This window comes from Somniosus microcephalus, unplaced genomic scaffold (assembly GCF_052327205.1).
Source record: "Somniosus microcephalus isolate GS21.2 unplaced genomic scaffold, FLI_Smic_1.0 unresolved_chr2, whole genome shotgun sequence".
Taxonomy (NCBI): Eukaryota; Metazoa; Chordata; class Chondrichthyes; order Squaliformes; family Somniosidae; genus Somniosus; species Somniosus microcephalus.
In genome coordinates this window covers 56757638-56780272 of record NW_028225180.1, presented here as the reverse complement: position 1 = coordinate 56780272, position 22635 = coordinate 56757638, and the positions used below count along the sequence as shown (strand labels likewise).

Here is a 22635-nt window from a genome sequence, read left to right as displayed (position 1 = left end):
AATTTGCAACGGGACAGAATAAACTCTCCTTGTTGCATAAAATCCTGGGGGATGGATTTTTCATAGTTTGGTGGCGTTTCACAATATAACTCACCCCGAGATATTATACAGGTTAATATAATGCACAGAGTATAAAGTGCATAGAATCACCACTTTATCATTTTATTCCATCTACATTGTTGCCCGGGACGCCAGGATTGGCCTCACCATGGCCAGATTTACTTCACTTGAAGCTGCACAACCTGGCTGCAAGCTGATGTGCCAGGTTGACACCAACACAATATCCCTACAATGCCCAAACCATTCCTTTCACACTCATCGGCATTCCGGGGGATACCGTTATGTCTCACCATTCAGTGCAACTCACTAAGCCACTTCACATGAACATTGGCTAAAAAACCCAAGTGCCTTCCCTTGTGTGGTGTTAGTTGGTATGATTGGACTAGGATGAGGCTGAGTGTGAGTGGTGGCTAATGAGATGGGGAAGTGACAATGCAGATAGAGAGGGATGGGTGGAGGTGCAAGGTAAGTTGGTGTGAATAAGGAGGTGCAGGAGTAGGGTAGGAAAGGCAGAGTGATGGGAATGTGATGAGTGGCACAGCAGGATGAGTTTGAGTGTGGCTTTGCAGTAACGTTTCATGAAAGGTTTGAACCACTGCAGCCTGGTCCTCCTGACGACATCCCTGCTTGTGTCTTCCGGTGCAATGTGCAACCAGGCTGTGTTGATCTCCTGGTGAGGTCTCTTCCGCCCTTTGGATGGGAAGAGAACCATAAGCACATGGAGGGAATCATGGGAGAGCCTGTGTGTAGCCATGCACCTCTGTGCAGAGGTTCTCCGTGTTTGCAGCACCTCAATGCTGCAGAACACTGACAGCACAAATGTCAAGCTAAATTTACGCATGGCCCCTTTAAGGAGAGCGGTTGCTGACGCGTCATCAAGTGACGTCACCAGACCCGCTTCCTCTAATTGGCCGGGAAACACGCTGGGCGAGGATTAACAAGACAATCAAGGGCAAGTCCATCTGCAGAGCGGGGCTGCGACCCGTCACCGACCCCGGCCGCACCTGACTCACCCAGGTGGGATGTCGTGGTGGGAAACCGGGTTATTTATTTCCTGAAGTACTCTCAGTGATTTCTAGAATATCCGAGAGAGCAAATTATATCGGAGCCGGGGTTTGTTTCAGTTTGTTTGTCAATCTCTGTTTGTGTTTAGACAGAGTTACAATAAACTGGGAGATTCAGGAGTGAAACTGGTGTCTGCGTCTCTGAGGAACCCGGACTGTAAAATACAGAAACTGCAGTAAGTACCAGACTGTTTGAGATTGTGTTTATAATAACTGGATGTCCAACACTGGACATTATTATTGGTATTATTAATAATCTGGGGATTTACTCTGATTCCTGTTATTTCTCTCTGATCCCCAGGCTATGGGATGTCGGGGTCTCGGATTCTTGTACCGAGGATCTCGCCTCCGCTCTCAGTGCAATCCGGTCATTGACGGATCTGAACCTTGGATTTAGCTCCTTCACAGACTGATCTGTCCCCGCTCTCCGCCGCCTTCTACTGACTTGCAGGAGTCTGGAGCGGATCTGGTGAGTGATGTGTAAATGAGTAATGTAATAATTAAAGACTAAAAGGGATTCAGTCACTTTTATGGATAGTATTTTTTGTAATTATTGTTGAACTATTAACCCTAGTCTCCCTGTTATTTACACTGTTGTGCAATTGTTTATTTCCTCTTTAATCTTTAATTTGTTTCAGGCTGGAGGAGAATCAATTCAGTTCAAATGGAAAGAGACACCTGGAGTCGTTGTGGGAATCAAGACCCGGACTGAGAGTGTTTGTATGAACATTTCAATTATGACTATTATCGGCCGTTTAAGGGTTTCCAGCTCGAGCTGAGTGAGCGTCATCTCCCATTGTGAGGTCAGAGGCCCAGCCACAGGGTCCCGAGACTCAGCTGCCCGGCCCCACAGTGCTGCTTCTGCAGGATATCCGGGGCTGAATGTTCCCCAATGGGGCACTGGGGAAATGAACAGACAGGAAGGGCCCAGGGTGGGGCTCAGTCTGGGCTGCAGGGGGACACTGACAATTGCACTGAGTATTCCTGGGTGTCTCTCCCAAAGAGGAGTCGATTTGTGTAACAAGTGTCCCTGTGTACAGTGTGTCTCTCCCAGTGAGGAGTCAGACTATGTAACAAATGTCATAGTCATAATGACACAGAAGGAGGCCATTCGGCCCATTGATTCCGTGCCAGCTCTCTGTAGAGCAATCCGTCAGTCCCATTCCCCTGCTCTATCCCCATAACACTTCACGTTTATTTCACTCACGTGCCTATCCAGTCTCCCCTTGAAAACATTGAATATCTCTTCATCCACCACTTCCGTCGGCAGCGAGTTCTAGGTCCTCGCCACTCGCTGCGTAAAAAGTTTTTCCTCACCTCCCCTCTGTATCTCTTGCCCAAATCTGTGTTCCTAGTCCTTGTACTGTCAACTAGCGGGAACAGCCCTTCCCCGTCTAGCCTATCCATACCCGTCATAATCTTGTATACCTCTATCAAAACACCCCTCAAACTCCTTTGCTCTAATGAAAACAAATCCAGCTTCTCCAACCTGTCCTTGTAGCTAAGATTCCCCCATCCCCGGACCCATTCTAGTAAATCCTCTGCACCCTCTCGAGGGCCTTCACATCCTTCCTAAAATGTGGTGACCAGAAGTGTCCCTGTGTACAGTGTGTGTCTCTCCCAGTGAGGAGTCAGACTCTGTAACAAGTGTCCCTGTGTACAGTGTGTGTCTCTCCCAGTGAGGAGTCAGACTCTGTAACAAGTGTCCCTGTGTACAGTGTGTGTCTCTCCCAGTGAGGAGTCAGACTCTGTAACAAGTGTCCTTGTGTACAGTGTGTGTCTCTCCCAGTGAGGAGTCCCACTCTGTAACAAGTGTCCCTGTGTACAGTGTGTGTCTTTCCCAGTGAGGAGTCCCACTCTGTAACAAGTATCCCTACAACCCTTCGAGATCTCTCCGCTCCACATTGTTGTCATGACTTCAGCTGCCAAGGCCCTAAACTCTGGAATTCCCTCCCTAAATCACTTCACAGCTCTACCTCTCTTTCCCCCTCCTTTAAATGCTTCTTAAAACCTACCAGTTTCACCGAGCTTTGGGTCATCTGTCCTAAAATCTCTTTTTGTGGGACAGTGTCAAATTTTGTCTGATAATTGCCTTGTGACATTTCATTACATTAAATCCACTATATAAATGCAAGTTATCGTTGTTGTCTCTGTGTTGTGTTAATAAAACTCCACCGCTTACTTCAGCTCGCGCCTGGTCATCTCGTTATTTACATAATATCTGGCTTCATTGTTTTAATATTAAATAAAGATTCCTCAATTGTACATCCCACCTTCTCCAAATGATACAGTAGACGCGACCTGTCAGTCTATTGAAGCGGGTGGTCTTACTCGGGAGGCTGGATATACAATTTACACAAGAGTGTCAGCAAAAGAGCGCAGCTGGGACTCTAAAAATGGTGCCCCACAGGCAACGGGAAATGGCCACCATGAACCTGTCGCAAAATGGTCAACATCACCCTGCAGCAAAATGGCCCCCATCAATCTGCATCAAATCATAATCATTTAGCCCATTCGGCTCATCCTGTCTGTGCCAGCTCTTTGAAAGCGCGATCCAATTAGTCCCTCTCTCTCCCCGTAACCCTGCAAACTGTTTCTTTACAAGTATACAAGTACAATCTGCCTCAGTCGTGAATAGTGGTGGACCATTAAGCAACTAACGGGAGGAGGAGCCTCCATGAATATCCCCATCAATGATGGTGGAGCCCAGCATGTGAGTGCAAAAGACAAGGCTGAAGCGTTTGCAACATCCTCAGCTAGAAGTGCCGAGTGGATGATCCACATTGGCCAACTCCCGAGTCCCCATCATCACAGAAGCCAGTCTTCAGGCAATTCGATTCACTCCACGTGCTCTCAAGAAAGGGCTGAGTGCACTAGATACAGCAAAGGCTATGGCCCTGACAACATCCTGGCGATGGTGCTGAAGACGTGCTCCAGAACAAGCCGCGCCTCTTGCCAAGCTGTTCCAGTACAGCTGCAACACTGGCATCTATCCGACAATGTGGAAAATTGCTCAGGTTATGCCCTTTACACAAAAAAAAGCAGGACAAATCCAACCTGCCCAAATACCACCCTCAGTCTACTCTCAAGCATCAGCAAAGTGATGGAAGGTGTCATCGACAGTGCTATCAAGTGGCACTTACCAATAACCTGCTCGCTGATGCCCAGTTTGGGTTCCACCAAGACCACTCGACTCCCAACCTCATTACAGCCTTGTTCCAAACATGGACAAAGGAGCTGAATACCAGAGGTGAGATGAGAGTGAGTGCCTTTGCCATCAAGGCAGCATTTGACCGAGTGTGGCATCAATGATCCCTAGTAAAACTGAAGTCAATGGGAATCGGGGGGAAAAACGCTCCACTGGCTGGAGTCATACCTAGCACAAAGGAAGCTGGTGGTGGTGATTGAAGGTCAATCATCACAGCCCCAGGGCATCACTGCAGGAGTTCCTCAGGGCAGTGTCCTAGGCCCAACCATCTTCAGCTGCTTCATCAATGACCTTCCCTCCAACATAAGGTCAGAAATGGGGATGTTCACTGGTGACTGCACTGTGTTCAGCGCCATTCACAACTCCTTAGATGACGACGCTGTCCATGCCCACATGCAACAAGACTTGGGCTGATAAGTGGCAGATAATGTTCGCCCGTCAGGCAATGACCGTCTCCAACAAGCGAGAGTCTAACCACCTCCCCTTGACATTCAACGGCATTACCATCGCCGAATCCCCCACCATCAGCATCCTGGGGGTCAACATTGACCAGACTCATAACTGAACCAGCCAGATAAATACTGTGGCAACAAGAGCAGGTCGGAGACTGGGCATTCTGCAGCGAATGTCTCACCTCCTGACTCCCCAAAGCCCTCCCACCATCTACAATGCACAAGTCAGGAGTGTGATGGAATACTCTCCACTTGCCTGGATGAGTGCAGCTGCAACAACACTCAAGAAGCTCGACACCATCCAGGATAAAGCAGCCCGTTTGATTGGCAGCACATCCATCACCTTAAACTTTCACTCCCTCGACCACCGGTGTACTGTGGCTGTAGTGTGTACCATCTACAAGATACACTGCAGCAACTCGCCATGGCTTCTTCGAGAGCACCATGGAAACCCGCGACTTCTTCCACGTGGAAGGACACGGGCAGCAGGTGCATGGGACCACCACCACCTCCAAGTTCCCCTCCAAGTCACACACAGTCCTGACTTAGAAGTATATCGCCGATCCTTCATCGTCGCTGGGTCACAATCCTGGAACTCACTACCTACTAGCACTGTCGGAGTACCTTCACCACACGGACTGCAGCGGTTCAAGAAGGAGGCACACCACCACCTTCTCGAGCAATTAGGGATGTGCAATAAATGCTGGTTTTGCCAGCGACGCCCACATCCCATAAGCGAATTTAAAAAAAAGCACCCTTTCAGGCAGTGCATTCCAGATCGGAACAACTCACTGCATGAAAAGCCCCCCTCATCTCTGCTCTGGTTCTTTTGCCAATTATTTTAAACCTGTGTCCTTTGGTTACCCAGTCTCCTGCAACTGGAAATAGTTTCTCCTTGTTTACTCTATCAAATCCCCTCAAATTGCCTCCATGACCCCTCAAAGTTGTCACAACGCTCTGAAATACCAGCATTATATTGAGATGTCCATTCCCGGGTTCACGTTTCCGACTTTACTTCAGTCTCAGTCCCTGATCATCACGCTCCGAGTTAACATTTTTGTAACATTGCAGGCAGTGCTACTTTAACCCCAGGCTTCAACCTCTTCAAAACACAAGGGCCACAATCGAACAGGAACCTGTTAATCCGAAGCAACAAAACCAGGGCACAGAGAGGAAATTTAAACCCGGGAAATAAACAGACAGAATTCACGTGTGCCCCTTTGAATACAACCTATGGAGGATGCCGCGTTCAGTCTCACCTGGAGGAGGTTTCGATCAGTCTCCCCTGAAGGAGGTTTTGGGCAGTCTCCTCTGGAGGAGGCATCGGTCAGTTCGCTGTGGAGGAGGTCTCGGTCAACCTTCTGGAGATGGTATTGGTCAGTCCCGTCTGGAGGAGGTCTCGGTCATCCCCTCCGGAGAAGGTATCGGTCAGTCCCGTCTGGAGGATGTCTTGGTCATTCCCCACTGGAGGAGCTATAGGTCAATCTCATCTGGAGGATGTCTCAGTCAGTCCTCTCAGGAGGAGGAAACATGAGTCCCCTCTGGAGGAGGTCTCGGTCAGACTCCTCTGGTGGTAGTTTTGGCCAGTCCCCTCTGGAGGAGGTCATGGTCAGTCTCCTATTGAGCAGGTCTCGGTCAGTCTCCTCTGGAGGCGGTCTCGGTCAGTCTGCTCTCCAGCGGATGTCTTGGTCAGTCTCCTCTGGAGGCGGTCTCGGTCAGTCTGCTCTCCAGCGGATGTCTCGGTCAGTCTCCTCTGGAGGAGGTCTCCCTTGGCCCCCCGTGGAGGAGGTCTCGGTCAGTCTCCTCTGGACAAGGTATCGGTCATCCCCTCTGGAGGAGGTCACACTCAGTCTCCTCTGGAGGATGGCTCGGTCAGTCCCTTCTGGAGGAGGTCACACTCAGTCTCCTCTGGAGGAGGTCTCGGTCAGTCCCTTCTGGAGGAGGGCTCATCAAACGTGGTTGCCACAGCCAGGAAGAGAATTCATCAAATTCGACACTCCAAGACTGCACCCCTTTAAAATGGATGTGTGTGAGAGAGTGAATGTGAGTGTGAATTTCTTTAAATTGCAGAGTCTGTGTGAGTGTGTCTGTATGTACGTGCGTGTCTGTGTTTCTGCAAATTGCAGACTCTATGTGAGTCTGTGTGTCATGTCACTCTAAATGTTAGTTTAATGTGGGTGGGAGGGAGAGTGTGAGTGAGAGACAGACAGACAGAGAGCCAGTGAGAGAGGGAGACATGAAATCAAAAGGCAAGATGTAGAATAGAAAGCCTGTTTCTGTAGGCCACAAAGTGGAAAGATAAGGTACTGAAAGTTGTCATTTTGGTTTTAAATTTCCAACATGGCAGTCATCCCTCTGCAGGATGGCCAGGGCGTGTGTGAGAGAGAGAGGGAGAACAAATGCTGGTGTTTGACTGAGATGTGGCCTGCTGTTTTATTACCTGCTGTTGTTATATTGGATTTCATTCTGGCCTGTTCCACATTTAATGCTGCTGTGTTCCACTTTATTGCACTTTATTTCACTTCATTCACTTAAAGAAAGACAGTTACTCGGTGAGATACCGAAAAATGTATTTGTCGAGTAGCTGAATGTAAAAGATGCTCTGGGTTTTTTGCATTCTTTTTATTCCACTCCACTGAAATCAAAACAAGGCAGGCAGGCAGTGAGAGAGACACATGAAATTAAGAAAACATGCAGAATAGAAATCAAAACATAAAATGCTGGAAATACTCAGCAGGTCCGGCAGCATCTGTGGAGAGAGAGGAACAGAGTAAATGTTTCAGGTCAATGAACTTTCGTCATAATCTTGACAGAATCTGACGAAAGGTCATCAAGCTGAAATGTTAACTCTGTTTCTCTCCCTATCTCTCTTTCCACAGTTGCTGCCTGACCTGCTGAGTATTTCCAGCTTTTATGTTTTTATTTCCTGCATCTGCAGTATTTTGTTTTTGATGCAGAATGGAATGCCTGTTTCTGTAGGCCGCAAAATGAAAAGATAAGTTACGGAAATATGTCTTTTAGCTTTTAAACTGTCAAACACAGCAGAGCAATGAGATAAATCAACATTCTGACATTGCTGACAGTGTTGTGTGGCAATTTTGCAGCTGGCCTGTGTGTGTGTGTGTGAGAGAGAGAGACAGCAAAAGCTGGTGTGTATGCAGGGATTGTCTGTGTTCAAGTTAGCTGCCGTGTGCATTGGTACTGCACCTCATGTCTGACAAAAAAAAATTAAACACCATTAGATGATACTGATTTCATCCCATGCTGTGGGATCTTACTTTGACTTTCTGTTAAGACTTTTATAAAAATCAAAGCTGCATTTTTTCATCAAGTCATTTGATTTTTTTCTGAACTCGACTTTATCGGGGAATGTTTGTGGTATGTTTCAGAGCTGTTGGATCTTACTCTCACTATAATTCCCAAACCCGCCCAAACCACGACATGACTTTTGAAAAAACAATGTATATATATTATTTTTAATAATAAATCCATTTGTTTTTTTCCTGCTTTGGACTGCATTGCGGAATGTGCTTGGTGTGTTTCACAGCAAAAGCTGCTGTGGGATCCTTCCATTCATTTTATTGCACTCCACTCGAATCACAGACAAACATTTAGTTAACAAAAGTAAAGTATCTTTATATTATTTATTCTTGATTGTATTTACTTCTGTTCACCCTCCCTGCCAATCTCCAATCACTCACATCCTACATTCCTGTTCACCCCCTCCAATCCTTCAATCCCCCACCCCCTTGAGGTCCTGAGCTCCACACTCACTCACTCATACAGGAGCTGAGCTGCAGCCGCCATTCCTTCCTTCCTCTCTTCTTGCACCACTTGCTGCCTGCCTGCCTCGGTGTGTCTGTGAGCAGCAACATAGCCTTTCAGCGGCTCCAGCCAATGACCACACACAGCAACCGGGCGGTGGGGCATGTCCCGGTTTTCTGTAACATAAGCTGCGTGCCCATTTAAAGTCACAGTCCACCGCAAAGCACGATTATATTGCCAAGCGATGTTACATTGTGAAGGACTATTATATTGAAAAAGTGATATTCCATTGCAAAGGATTATTATATTTTAAAGTGATATTCCATTGCAAAATACAATTCCATTGCAAAGGACTACTATATTACAAAATGCTATTCCATTGCAAAGGAACTTTCCTTTGCAAAGCGCTATTATATTGCAAAGTGAATTTCAATTGCAATGGTCTATTATATTGCAAAGTGCTATTCCATTAGAGTCATAGAGTTATACAGCACAGAAAGAGGCCCTTCGGCCCATCGCGTCCACGCTGGCCATCAGGCCCTGTCTAATCTAATCCCATTTTCCAGCATTTGGCCCGTAGCCTTGTATGCTATGGCATTTCAAGTGCTCATCCAAATGCTTCTTCAATGTTGTGAGGGTTCCTGCCTCTACCACCCTTTCAGGCAGTGAGTTCCAGATTCCAACCACCCTCTGGGTGAAAAAGTTTTTCCTCAAATCCCCTCTAAACCTCCTGCCCCTTACCTTGAATCTATGCCCCCTTGTTATTGACCCCTCTACTAAGGGGAAAAGTTCCTTTCTATCCACCCTATCTATGCCCCTCACAATTTTGTATACCTCAATCAGGTCCCCCCTCAGCCTTCTCTGCTCCAAAGAAAACAACCCCAGCCTGTCCAGTCTTTCTTCATACCTGAAGCGCTCCAGCCCAGGTAACATCCTGGTAAAACTCCTCTGAACCCTCTCCAAAGCAATCACATCCTTCCTATAGTGTGGCGACCAGAACTGCACACAGTACTCCAGCTGTGGCCTTACCAGCGTTTTGTACAGCTCCATCATAACCTCCCTGCTCTTATATTCTATGCCTCAGCTAATGAAGGCAAGTATCCCATGTGCCTTTTTAACCACCTTATCCACCTGTTCTGCTGCCTTCAGGGATCTATGTACATGCACACCAAGGACCCTCTGATCCTCTGTCTTTCCTAGGGTCTTACCATTCATTGTGTATTCCCTTGCCTTGTTAGTCCGTCCAAAATGCATCACCTCACACTTTTCAGGGTTAAATTCCATTTGCCACTGTTCCGCCCATCTGACCAACCCATCTATATTGTCCTGTAGCCTGAGGCTTCCCGCCTCGCTATTTACCACCCCTCCAATTTTTGTGTCATCTACATTCACATCCAAATTATTAATGTAGACCACAAACAGCAAGGGACCCAGCACCGATCCCTCCGGTACCCCACTGGACACAGGCTTCCAGTCACAAAAACAACCTTCCACCATCACCCTCTGCCTTCTGCCACTAAGCCAGTTTTGGATCCAATGTGCCAAGGCACCCTAGATCCCATGGGCTCTTACCTTCCTGACCAGTCTCCTATGCGGGACTTTATCAAAAGCCTTACTGAAATCCATGTAAACCACATCCACTGCACTACCCTCATCCACATACCTAGTCACCCCCTCGAAAACTTCAATCAAATTGGTCAGACATGATCTTCCCTTGACAAAGCCATGCTGGCTATCCCGAATTGATCCCTGCCTCTCCAAGTGGAGACCAATTCTGTCCCTCAGAATTTTTTCCAATAATTTCCCTACCACTGATGTTAGGCTCACTGGCCTGTAATTCCCTGGTTTATCCCTACTACCCTTCTTGAATAATGGTACTACGTTAGCTGTTCTCCAGTCCTCTGGCACATCCCCTGTGGCCAGAGAGGTTCTGAAAATTTGTGTCAGAGCCCCAGCAATCTCCTCCTTTGCCTCACATAGTAGCCTGGGATACACCACATCCGGGCCTGGGGATTTATCCACTTTTAAGCCTGCTAAAACCGCTAGTACCTCCTCCCTCTCGATGCTAATATGTTCAAGTATATCACAGTCCCCCTGCCCGATTTCTATGTCCACATCGTCCTTCTCCATAGTGAACACAGATGCAAAAAATTCATTTAAAACCCCACCTACATCTTCTGGCTCTTCACACAGCTTGCCACTTTGGTCCCTAATGGGCCCTACTCTTTCCCTAGTTATCCTCTTGCCCTTAATATACTTATAAAACACCTTAGGATTTTCCTTTATTTTGCTCGCCAGTGTTATTTCATGGCCCCTCCTCGCTCTCCTAATTTCTTTTTTAAGTATTCCCCTGCACTTTTTATACTCCTCTAGGGCTTTCTCTGTCTTTAGCCCTTTTGTATCTGCCAAAAGCCCCCCTTCTTTTCCTAATCCATTCTCGTATATCCCTTGACATCCAAGGTTCCCTGGGCTTGTTGGTCCCACCCTTGACCTTTACGGGAACATGTTGCCATTGTACTCTCTCTATTTGCCATTGCAAAGGACAATTATACAATCATAGAAATGTATGGCACAGAAGGAGGCCATTGGGACTGTTGAGCCCGTGCCGGCTTTCTGCAACAGCACGTCAGCTCATCCCACTCCACCGCCCTTTCCAGGTAGCCCTGCTTTATTTGTCCTTCAGGTACTTATCCAATTCCCTTTTGAAAGCCATGATCTGCCCCCCCCACCACTTCAAGCAGTGCCTTCCAGATCATAAGTGCTCACTGCGTAACAACTTTTTCCTCATGCCGCCTTTGGTTCTTCTGACAATCAGCTTCTCTGAGCCCTCACATCCTTCCTAAAGCGTGGTGCCCAGAATTCGATACAGTACTCCAGTTGAGGCTGAGTCGGTGTTATAAAGGTTCATTGAAACTTCCTTGCTTTTGAACTCTATGCCTCTATTTATGAAGCCCAGTATCCCATATGCATTTTTAACCATTTTCTCAAACTGCCCTGTCGCCTTCAGCGATGCGTGCACATACGACCCAGGTGTCTCTGTACATGCACCCCATTTAGAATTGTACCCATTTGTTTATTTTGCCTCTCCTCGTTCTTCCTACAAAAATGTAATACTTTGAACTTTTCAGCATTAAATGTCATCTGCCACGTGTCCGCCCATTACACCAGCCTGTCTATGTCCTCTTGAAGTCTATCACTATTCTCCTCACTGTTCACTATACTTCCAAGTTTTTTGTCATCTACAAATTTTAAAAATGTGCTCCGTACACCCACATCCAAGTCATTAATATATATCAAGAAAAGCAGTGGTCCTATTATCGACCGCTGGGGAGCACCACTGTGTACCTTCCTCCAGTCCGAAAAGCAACCGTTCACCACTACACTTTGTTTCCTGTCACTCAGTCAATTTCATGAGAATATAAGAAATAGGAGCAGGAGTAGGCCATTTCGCCCTTCGATGCCTGCTCTGCCATGCAATATGACCAAAGCTGATCTTCTGCCTCATCTGCACTTTCCTGCACTCTCCCATATCCCTTGATCCCTTAATATTCATAAACCTATCAATCTCAATCTTGAATATACTCAACGACTGAGCCTCCACGGCCCTCTGGGCTAGAGAATTCCAAAGGTTCACCACCCTCTGAGTGAAGAAATTTCTCCTCCTCCCAGTCCTAAATGGCCTACCCTTTCTTCTGAGGGTGTGACCCCTGGTTCTAAACTCCCCAGCCAGGGGAAACATCCTCCCTGCAGCTACTCATCAATTTCATATCCATTCTGCCACTGTTCTTTTATTCCATGGTTTTCAACTTTGCTGGCAAGCTTATTATGTGGAACTTCCTCAAATGTCTTTTGGAAATTCATGTACACCACATCAACTGAATTGCCCTCATCAACCCTTTCTGTTACATCATAAAAATACTCGATCAATGCAGTTAAACAGGATTTGCCTTTAACAATTCCGTGCTGGCTTCCCTTAATTAATCGTCACTTGTCCAAGTGATTGTTAATTGTCACTGATTATCGTTTCCAAAAGTTTCCCTGAGGTTAACCTGACTGGCCTGTAGTTGCTGGGATTATCCTTACAACCTTTTTGAACAAGTGTGAAACATTTGCAATTTTCCAGTCCTCTGCCACCACTCCTGGATCTGAGGAGGATTGGAAGATTATGGCCAGTACCTCCACAATTTCCACCCTTACCTACCTCAGCAACCTAGGATGCAACCCATCGGGTCCTGGTGAATTATCCACTTTAATTACAGCCAGCCTTTCTAGTATACCTTTAACAATTTTTATCTCATCTTTTATCTCAACTATCCTCCTCTTTCACTATGAATTTGGCAGCATCTCCTTCCTTGTTAAAGACAGCTGCAAAGTACATCAGCTAGTACCTCAGCCATACTCTCTGCCTCCATGCATACGTCTCCTGTTTGGTCTCTAACCACCCCCACCCCCACCCCTCCTATTACTACCTGGTTACTATTTGTGTGCCTGTAGAATACTTTTGGATTCGCTTTTATGTTACCTGCCAATCTATTCTCATAATCTTTCTTTGCCCCCCCTGTTTTCCTTTCACTCCCGCTCTGAACTTTATATATTCAGCCTGATGAATGTACTGAACCTGGTCATGAGACAGGGGATGGTGCGGGATATAAATCACCGGGAATGTCCTGAAACGGGTCATAATACAGTGCATGGTTCGGGATATAAATAGCGAGGAACATTAAAGTGTAACGATGCTTGTTTGTAACTCAGCAGAGAGTGGGTGCGAGCTCTGCAGGGCGGAGATTAGAGCTGTCTGTCAGTCCGTTTAATGTTCACTCATCAGCCCGATTATACCGTCTGTCAGACTGTCCCAGGCTCAGCAATCGTTTACTTTCAGTTTCAGTGGAGGTCATTTTGTTTATTAAAGTGGGACCGGCAGTGACAGGGAGGGCAGATTACTGTCAGCGTCAGATATGGTGTAAAGGGCGACCTATCTCCATATACCCGCCTTTGGGCCAACATCCTTTGATTAATAAATATCTATCAGTCTCAGATGCAAAATTAACAATTGATCTGGCATCAATTGCAATTTGCAGAAGAGAGTTCCAAACTTCTACCACCCTTTGTGTACAAAAGTGTTTCCTAATTACACTCCTGGAAGATCTGGCTCCCATTTTTAGACTATGCCCCCGAGACCTAGACTCACCAACTTAGCGGGAACAGTTTCTCTCTATCTATCCCATCAGTTCCCCTTAATATCTTGAAAACATCGATCAAATCCCCCATAACATTTTAAATACTAACAAAAAGTATTAAGAGGAGGGGCGGGGCGAATTAGGGACCAAAATGGAGACCTATGCATGGAGGCAGAGCGTTGGGCTGAGGTACTAAGTTAGGTTGTTTTCTTCCTTTCGGGTGTCAATGATCGCAAGCTTCAACAACTCTTGGACACCAACAACCCTCCAGAACCTTCTTCCGCTTCACTTTCTTCTGACCCCATCCCTTCTTCCAATCTCACCCCCTGCCGTGTTTTCACTATCCCCTCTGACCTTCCCCTCTCTGACCCCGAACGATCAGTCCTTAGCAAAGGCCTGAGCTTCATCCCCTTACTCCCCCATCTCAAAGAATTTCGAGCTCGGCATGATGCTGAGCTCTTTCTGACGCCTTCAACTCCGTGCCCACTTCTTTGGACAGGAGTCTTCCACCCGCACAGCTAACCCTTTCTCCCATTTTCAGAATTCTCGTTCTACCTGGACCCCTCCCTCTGGCCTCTTAGCTTCTCTAGATCGTTGCATTGCAAACTTGCGGCGTGACATCGGCCATCTCAATTTCTCTCCACCCCTCAGACACTCCAAACTACCTCGCTCTGAACTTGCAGCACTCTATTCTCCCAGATCCAACCCCAACCTTGTCATTAAACCTGGTGACAAGGGTGGCGCTATTGTTGTTTGGCGAACTGACTCCTACCTAGCGGAGGCTGAACACCAACTCTCCGACACCTCCTCCTGCCACCGCCTGGACCATGAACCCACTACCAAACATCAAGCCACCGTTTCCAAGACCATCACTGACCTCATCTCCTCTGGAGATCTTCCCTCCATGGCCGCCAACCTCAGAGTTCCCCAACGCCGCGCAGCCCGCTTCTACCTCCTTCCCAAGATCCAGAAACTGGACTGCCCAGGTAGAACCATCGTTTCAGCCTGTTCTCGCCCCACGAAACTTATCTCTTCCTATCTCGACTCTATTTTTTCTCCCCTTGTCCAGTCTCTTCCCACCTACATCTGCGACTCTTCCAATGCCACTTTAACAGTTTCCAGTTTCCTGGCCTCAATCTTCTCCTTTTGACTATGGACGTTCACTCCCTCTACACCTCCATCCCCCTCCAGGATAGCCTAAAGGCACTCCGCTTCTTCCTTGAACAGAAGCCAAACCAGTCCCCATCCACCACCACCCTCCTCCATTTGCCTGAACTTGTTCTCACATTGAACAACTTCTCCTTTGACTTATAAGAACATAAGAACATAAGAAATAGGAGCAGGAGTAGGCCAATCGGCCCCTCGAGCCTGCTCCACCATTCAATAAGATCATGGCTGATCTGATCCTAACCTCAAATCTTCTATCACTCTGCATCCACCCATGTGATCTCCCGGGAGAGGCAAAAATCCAGATGAAGACGCAATAGCCAATTTGGGAGAAAAAAATCTGGGAAATTCCTCTCCGACCCATCTAGGCGATCGAAATTCTTCCAGGAGATCACTCTGTCCCTATATTTTCTACAGTACTTACCTTCTGTAAAGGCGATCTCCACCCCAGCCAGGAACAGGAATAAAACCATCTCCTGAAATCTAACACAGAATTAGAACACAGTAGGAGCAGAACCAGGCTACACGGCCCCTGGGCCCACTCCACTACCCACAGGGCCATGACCATTCCGAACCTAGACTCATGTCCAATTTCCTGCCCGCTCCCCGTAACCCTTAATTCCCTTTACTTCTAGGAAACTATCTATTTCTGTTTTAAATTTATTTAATGATGTAGCTTCCACAGCTTTCTGGGGCAGCAAATTCCACAAACCTACCACCCTCTGAGTGAAGAAGTTTCTCCTCATCTCAGTTTTGAATGAGCAGCCCCTTATTTTAAGATTATGCCCCCTAGTTCTAGTTTCACCCATCATTGGGAACATCCTCACCGCATCCACCCGATCAAGCCCCTTCACAATCTTATATGTTTCAATAAGATCGCCTCTCATTCTTCTGAACTCCAATGGGTAGAGTCCCAATCTACTCAACCTCTCCTCATATGACCACCCCCTCATCCCCGGGATTAACCGAGTGAACCTTCTTTGTACTGACTCGAGAGCAAGTATGTCTTCTTAAGTATGGACACCAAAACTGTATACAGTATTCCAGGTGCGGTCTCATCAATACCTTGTACAACTGCAGCAACACCTCCCTGTTTTTATATTCCATCCCCCTAGCAATAAAAGCCAACATTCCATTGGCCTTCTTAATCACTTGCTGCACCTGCGTACTAACTTTTTGAGTTTCGTGCACCAGGACCCCCAGATCCCTTTGTACTACAGACTCGACTCACTTTATCCAAATTAAAGGTGTTGCTATGGGAACCCGCGTGGGTTCAAGCTATGCCTGCCTTTTTGCGGGTATGTGGAACATCTTTGTTCCAGTCCTACGCAGGTCCCCTCCCTCACCTCTTTTTCTGGTACATTGATCAGTGCTATTTCCTGTTCTCACCCTGAACTACAAAATTTCAGTCACTTTGCTTTCAATTTCCATCCTTCCCTCACCTTCACATGGTCCATCTCCAATTCTTCTCTTCCCTTCCTCGACTTCTCTGTCTCCATTTCTGGTGATAGGCTATTGACAAACACTCACTCACGGAGTGCTTTGTGCATTGAGTGCTGCTGGAGTTTTGCTAAGTGGGAGAAAAATCATTTAAGTGTATTTTGTGAATTTTAGTGTGTTAAGAAGTTAATTATTTGAAGTAAGTTTAATTTTTTAAGGGTTTTTTAAACTCTTGGGCAGTTTAAACAGGAAGTAGAATCCAGGTATAAAAGGGGAGGGGCTAGTGCGGTGCACGGAGTGCTTTGTGCATTGAGTGCTGCTGGAGTTTTGCTAAGTGGGAGAAAAATCATTTAAGTGTATTTTGTGAATTTTAGTGTGTTAAGAAGTTAATTATTTGAAGTAAGTTTAATATTTTAAGGGTTTTTTAAACTCTTGGGCAGTTTAAAGAGGAAGTAGAATCCAGGTATAAAAGGGGAGGGGCTAGTGCGGTGCACGGAGTGCTTTGTGCATTGAGTGCTGCTGGAGTTTTGCTAAGTGGGAGAAAAATCATTTAAGTGTATTTTGTGAATTTTAGTGTGTTAAGAAGTTAATTATTTGAAGTAAGTTTAATTTTTTAAGGGTTTTTTAAACTCTTGGGCAGTTTAAACAGGAAGTAGAATCCAGGTATAAAAGGGGAGGGGCTAGTGCGGTGCATGGAGTGCTTTGTGCATTGAGTGCTACTGGAGTTTTGCTAAGTGGGAGAGTTCGGATAAGTGGGAGGTGAGGGTGTGTTTTTTGCTCTGTTTTGTTCCCCACTCCCAGGCTTGGACAACACTGCAGAGACGGAGCAGCGAGACGAGTCAACCAAACAGGCTCCACAGACAGTATTCAAGGAGGAGGTTGGTGATCAGCTGGTTGGTTGGTTTTCTTCCTTCTCTTCTCTTTCATACCTTTAAGTTGGTATGTCCTATTGAATAGTGGTGTGATATTATCATATATATCCGGGCAGGGTCTTCATAACTAATAATAAGAAATTTAATTAATTATATAGAATGGAGCAGGTGATGTGTTACTGTTGCGAGATGTGGGAGCCGGTGAACCCCATTGAGGCTAACGGTGATTACATCTGCGACAAGTGTTTGCTGCTAGAGGAACTCAAGTTCCATGTTATGGAGCTTGAGACCGAGCTTCGGACACTGCGACACATCAGGGAGGGGGAGAAGTTCCTGGACTCTATGTTTCAGGAGATGGTCACACCTATGAAGTTAATTACTGCAGATGTAGTCCGTGGTCAGGGACAGGACGGTGTGACTACGAGTGAGGAAGGTACAGGGATCCAGGATGTAGTGTTGAAGGAGACGCAGCCCTTGTTCTTGTCCAGCAGGATCGAGGTTCTTACTCCCTGTGAGGGCGGGAGCGGGGACTGCAGGGAGGATGAGCAACCTGGCCACAGCACCGTGGTACAGGGGGCCATTCAAGTGGAGGGAGTAAAAAGAAATGTTGTAGTGGTAGGGGACAGTATCATTAGGGGGATAGATAGGGTTCTCTGCAGTCAAGAGCGGGAGTCCCGAAGGCTGTGTTGCCTGCCTGGTGCCAGGGTTAAGGACATCTCTTCTGGGCTGGAAAGAAACTTGCAGTGGGAGGGGGAGGATCCAGTTGTCGTGGTCCATGTTGGTACAAACGACGTAGATAGGACAAGGAAGACGGTTCTGTTAAAGGAGTATGAGCAGCTAGGGGTCAAATTAAAAAACAGAACCTCAAGGGTAATAATCTCTGGGTTATTACCTGAGCCACGAGCGAATTTGGCTAGGATAAATAAAATTAAAGAGTTAAATGCGTGGCTCAAAGACTGGTGTGGGAGAAATGGGTTTTGCTTCTTGGGACACTGGCACCAGTACTGGGACAGAAGGGAGCTGTTCTGTTGGGATGGACTCCACTTGGCCAGTGCTGGGACTAGAGTCCTGGCGAATCATATAACTAGGGCTGTAGAGAGGGCTTTAAACTAATTAGTGGGGGGGAGGTTTCTAGAGAGCAAATAATAGAAATGACAACAGAGAAGGTCATAGACTTAGGTAGCAGTGGGGGAATTAAAAAACAGAATGTGTCAGGAAGGGACAGAAGGTATGGAGTAAAAAGTAAGGTACTAAAAAGGGAAAAAACAGGAACTAAGTGTTACAAAACATATTTGAAAGTTCTTTATCTGAATGCACGTAGCATTCGTAACAAAATGAATGAGTTAACGGCACAAATAATGACATATGGGTATGATCTTGTGGCCATTACAGAAACATGGCTGCAGGGTGACCATGACTGGGAATTAAACATACCAGGTTATTTAACAATCTGGAAGGACAGGCAGGAAGGGAGAGGAGGTGGGGTGGCTATGTTAATAAAGGAAGGAATCACTATAATACAGAGAAATGATATTGGGTCAAAGGAGCAGGATAGTGAAACAGTTTGGGTGGAGGTAAGGAATAATAAGGGGAAAAAAACACTAGTGGGTGTAGTCTATAGGCCTCCGAACAGTTGCAACTCTGTTGGACGGAGTATTAATCAGGAAATAGTTGAGGCTTGTAATAAGGGAACAGCTATAATTATGGGGGATTTTAATTATCATATTAACTGGACAAATCAAATTGGGCAGAGCAGCCTTGAGGAAGAGTTCATTGAGTGTATTAGGGATGGGTTTCTTGAGCAGTATGTAACTGAACCGACCAGGGGGCAAGCAACCTTAGATTTGGTCCTGTGTAATGAGACAGGATTAATTAAAAATGTCCTAGTAAAGGATCCCCTTGGAATGAGTGACCATAACATGGTTGAGTTCCATATTCAATTAGAGGGTGAGAAGGTTGGATCTCAAACAAGCGTGCTGAGCTTGAATAAAGGAAACTATGAAGGTATGAGAGCGGAATTAATTAGAGTGGACTGGGAAAATAGATTAAAGGGTAAGACGGTACATGACCAGTGGTGTACATTTAAGGAGTTATTTTACAACTTCCAAAAAATATATATTCCACTGAGGAGAAAAGGGTGTAAAAGAAATGACAGCCATCCATGGCTAAGTAAAGTAATTAAGGATAGTATCCGACTAAAAACAAGGGCATATAAGGTAGCCAAATCTAGTGGGAGGATGGAAGATTGGGAAGTCTTTAAAAGACAGCAAAAAATAACAAAAAGATTGATTAAGAAAGGGAAGATAGATTATGAAAGTAAATTAGCAAAAAATATAAAAACAGACAGTAAAAGTTTCTATAGTTATATAAAAAGAAAAAGGGTGGCTAAAGTAAATGTTGGTCCCTTAGAGGATGAGACCGGGAAATTAATGGTGGGAAACATGGAGATGGCAAAAACACTGAACAATTATTTTGTATCAGTCTTTACAGCAGAGGACACTAAGAATATCCCAACACTGGACAAACAGGGGGCTCTAGGGGGGGAGGAACTAAATACGATTAAAATCACTAAGGAAGTGGTACTTGGTAAAATAATGGGACTCAAGGCGGATAAATCCCCTGGACCTGATGGCTTGCATCCCAGGGTCTTGAGGGAAGTAGCGGTAGGGATTGTGGATGCATTGGTAATAATTTTCCAGAACTCACTGGACTCAGCAAAGGTCCTGGCAGATTGGAAAACTGCTAATGTAACACCCTTATTTAAAAAGGGTAGTAGGCAGAAGGCTGGAAGCTATAGACCTGTTAGCCTAACATCTGTGGTTGGTAAAATGTTAGAGTCCATTATTAAGGAGACAGTAACGGGACATTTGGATAAATATAATTTAATAGGGCAAACTCAGCATGGTTTCATGAAGGGGAAGTCATGTTTGACAAATTTGCTGGAGTTTTTTGAGGAAGTAACATACAGGGTGGATAAAGGGGAACCAGTGGACGTAGTGTATTTAGACTTCCAAAAGGCATTTGACAAGGTGCCACACAAAAGATTATTGCTCAAGATAAAAAATCACGGGATTGGGGGTAATATTCTGGCGTGGGTGGAGGATTGGCTCTCTAACAGAAAGCAGAGAGTTGGGATAAATGGTTCGTTCTCAGATTGGCAACCAGTAACTAGTGGTGTTCCGCAGGGGTCAGTGCTGGGTCCCCAACTCTTTACAATCTATATTAACGATTTGGAGGAGGGGACCGAGTGTAACATATCAAAGTTTGCAGATGATACAAAGATGGGAGGGAAAGTAGTGAGTGAGGAGGACATAAAAAACCTGCAAAGGGACATAGACAGGCTAAGTAACTGGGCAGAGATTTGGCAGATGGAATACAATACTGGAAAGTGTGAGGTTATGCACTTTGGCAGGAAAAATCATAGAGCAAGTTATTATCTTAATGGCAAGAAACTGGAAAGTACTGTAGTACAAAGGGACCTGGGGGTCCTGGTGCACGAAACTCAAAAAGTTAGTATGCAGGTGCAGCAAGTGATTAAGAAGGCCAATGGAATGTTGGCTTTTATTGCTAGGGGGTTGGAATATAAAAACAGGGAGGTATTGCTGCAGTTGTACAAGGTATTGGTGAGGCCGCACCTGGAATACTGCATACAGTTTTGGTGTCCATACTTAAGAAAAGACATACTTGCTCTCGAGTCAGTACAAAGAAGGTTCACTCGGTTAATCCCGGGGATGAGGGGGTGGTCATATGAGGAGAGGTTGAGTAGATTGGGACTCTACTCATTGGAGTTCAGAAGAATGAGAGGCGATCTTATTGAAACATATAAGATTGTGAAGGGGCTTGATCGGGTGGATGCGGTGAGGATGTTCCCAATGATGGGTGAAACTAGAACTAGGGGGCATAATCTTAAAATAAGGGGCTGCTCATTCAAAACTGAGATGAGGAGAAACTTCTTCACTCAGAGGGTGGTAGGTTTGTGGAATTTGCTGCCCCAGAAAGCTGTGGAAGCTACATCATTAAATAAATTTAAAACAGAAATAGATAGTTTCCTAGAAGTAAAGGGAATAAAGGGTTACGGGGAGCGGGCAGGAAATTGGACATGAGTCTGGGTTCGGAATGGTCATGGCCCTGTGGGTAGTGGAGCGGGCCCAGGGGCCGTGTAGTCTTGTTCTGCTCCTACTGTGTTCTAATTCTGTTAGATTTCAGGAGATGGTTTTATTCCTGTTCCTGGCTGGGGTGGAGATCGCCTTTACAGAAGGTAAGTACTGTAGAAATTATAGGGACAGAGTGATCTCCTGGAAGAATTTCGATCGCCTAGATGGGTCGGAGAGGAATTTCCCAGATTTTTTTCTCCCAAATTGGCCATTGGGTCTTTATCTGGTTTTTCGCCTCTCCCGGGAGATCACTTGGGTTCGGGTGGATGCAGAGTGATAGAAGATTTGAGGTTAGGATCAGATCAGCCATGATCTTATTGAATGGTGGAGCAGGCTCGAGGGGCCGATTGGCCTACTCCTGCTCCTATTTCTTATGTTCTTACAAGCCCACTGATTCCCACAGCTACCTGGACTACACTTCCTCCCACCCCGCTTCCTGTAAGGACTCTATTCCATTCCCCCAGTTTCTCCATCTCTGCCGCAACTGCTCTGACGATGCCACCTTCCACACCAGTGCTTCCGACACGTCTTCCTTTTTCCTCAACCGAGGATTCCCATCTACTGTGGTTGACAAGGCCCTTGAACGTGTCTGTTCCATTTCCCGCACTTCTGCTCTCCCCCCTTCCCCTCCCTCCTAGAACCACGATAGGGTTCCCCTTGTCCTCACCTTTCCTCCCACCAGCCTCCACATACAATTTATCAGACTCCACCATTTTCACCACATCCAGCGTGATCCCACAACCAAACACATCTGCCCCTAACCTCCCCTTTCAGCATTCTGAAGAGACCGCTCCCTCCACGACACCCTGGTCCACTCCTCTAACACCCCCAACACCCCTTCCCCTTCGCCCAGCACGTTCCCGTGCAAGCGCAGGAGATGCAACACCTGCCCTTTTACCTCCAACCTTCCCACGGTCCAGGGCCCCAAACACTCCTTCCAGGTGAAACAGCGATTTGTACTTCTTGCAATTTAGTATAATGTATTCGCTACTCATAATGCGGTCTCCTCTATATTGGGGAGACCAAATGCAGATTGGGTAACCACTTTGCGGAACACCACCGTTCAGTCTGTAAGGGTGACCCCGAGCTTCCGGTCTCCTGTCACTTTAATTCTCCGCTCCACTCCCACTCAGACCTCACCGTCGTCGCCCTCTTACATTGTTCCACTGAAGCTGAGTGTAAGCTCGAGGAACAGCGGGTCATCTTTCGATTAGGCACTTTACAGCCTTCTGGACTCAACATAGAGTTCAACAATTTCAGATCATAACCTCTGCCC

General features: G+C 46.3%; 1 long non-coding RNA gene across 1 annotated transcript; it reads left to right on the top strand.

Annotated features, from left to right (window-relative positions):
• Positions 1-1005: 1005 nt before the first annotated feature.
• LOC147092682 (uncharacterized) lies at positions 1006-3292 on the top strand. The gene is made up of 3 exons (XR_015075019.1): positions 1006-1300; positions 1426-1593; positions 1763-3292. It is a non-coding gene; the product is annotated as an uncharacterized LOC147092682 (long non-coding RNA).
• The last annotated feature ends 19343 nt before the right edge of the window (positions 3293-22635 follow it).